Below are 1,169 nucleotides of genomic sequence, written 5' to 3' on the forward strand. Positions count from 1 at the left end.
ATGGTCAGTGAGCATGAAACATTTTGTTTCAATTAAGACTTTCATCAAGATTTTACATCCGTTGATCGCAAGTCTCATGAGCATAGCGACATGAGAGGGTATCCTCAGCACAAAATTACGACTCGTAATTGCATAGTTCTTCTACTGTATTTTCGACCAAGTGAACTCGATGACGTCTGCTTTTTCACATACTTATGCAGTACTTCTTTCTCTTACCCCCCCCCCCCCCCCCCCCCCCCCACACACACACCTTATGGCTTATGCCTTCAGGGTGGATATCAGGCACGATATATCAACATATTCTGCTATGAAAAACACTGACGTTGAATGTCAGAGTGGGAAAGGTTTTTGAGAACATTCGAGCAAAGAAATGAATAGCCAACCATGATTGCCGATGTCTGTTTCAAACCTTGCACTTCATGACAATAATAGCCCTGGCATTTTAAAAAAGCCAAAATTTTACAGAGATCAGGTGCTATTCGTAAATTTGTAGGCTAGATCTATAAAGGATTTCGTTTAGTTTGACCTGGGTAGGTCAGTTGGACGATTCCATCTCTTAAATAATCTAAAGTGTGTCAATGGGAGGTTAAAAAAACAACAACCAATGAACAGATTCCAAAATTCCAAAGATAAGAATAAAAATGAGGACTACAGGGGGAAAACGACGGTAGTCACAAACTGAAAATCGTGAGGGTACCAATTTTGAAACTGTTGGTTAATTATTGTTGTTAGATTTCCCTTTCAACACTTAACAATAAACCACCAGTCAAACAAATATGAAGTTACGAGTACTCATGCTTTTAAAATTGGCACCCTCACAATTTCCAGTTTGTGAATACCGTCGTTTTTCCTATCTAGTCTTCAAATATAAGGTCATTTAGCGAGATTTGCAGGAAATATGAAGCCATAAACTGTTGCGAAAGATGTTGATGTATGACAATTTTGGTGTGTCATTGAACTGGGAACGCTAACCGTGACATTAGCAGCGATAACACAGGAAAGAAACAACAAAATCATAAACAACTGCGGGTTCCAACTGTATTTAGTTCAGATTGCTACTAAAAAAATCAAGGAATAGGAATCTAGCTATACATTCACGATTCTTTTGATACGGAAAAACATGACTTACTAAATGTACTTAGTATCAATCTCTCTCTCTCTCTCTCTCT

Source organism: Aplysia californica, unplaced genomic scaffold (genome assembly GCF_000002075.1).
Source record: "Aplysia californica isolate F4 #8 unplaced genomic scaffold, AplCal3.0 scaffold00194, whole genome shotgun sequence".
NCBI lineage: Eukaryota > Metazoa > Mollusca > Gastropoda > Aplysiida > Aplysiidae > Aplysia > Aplysia californica.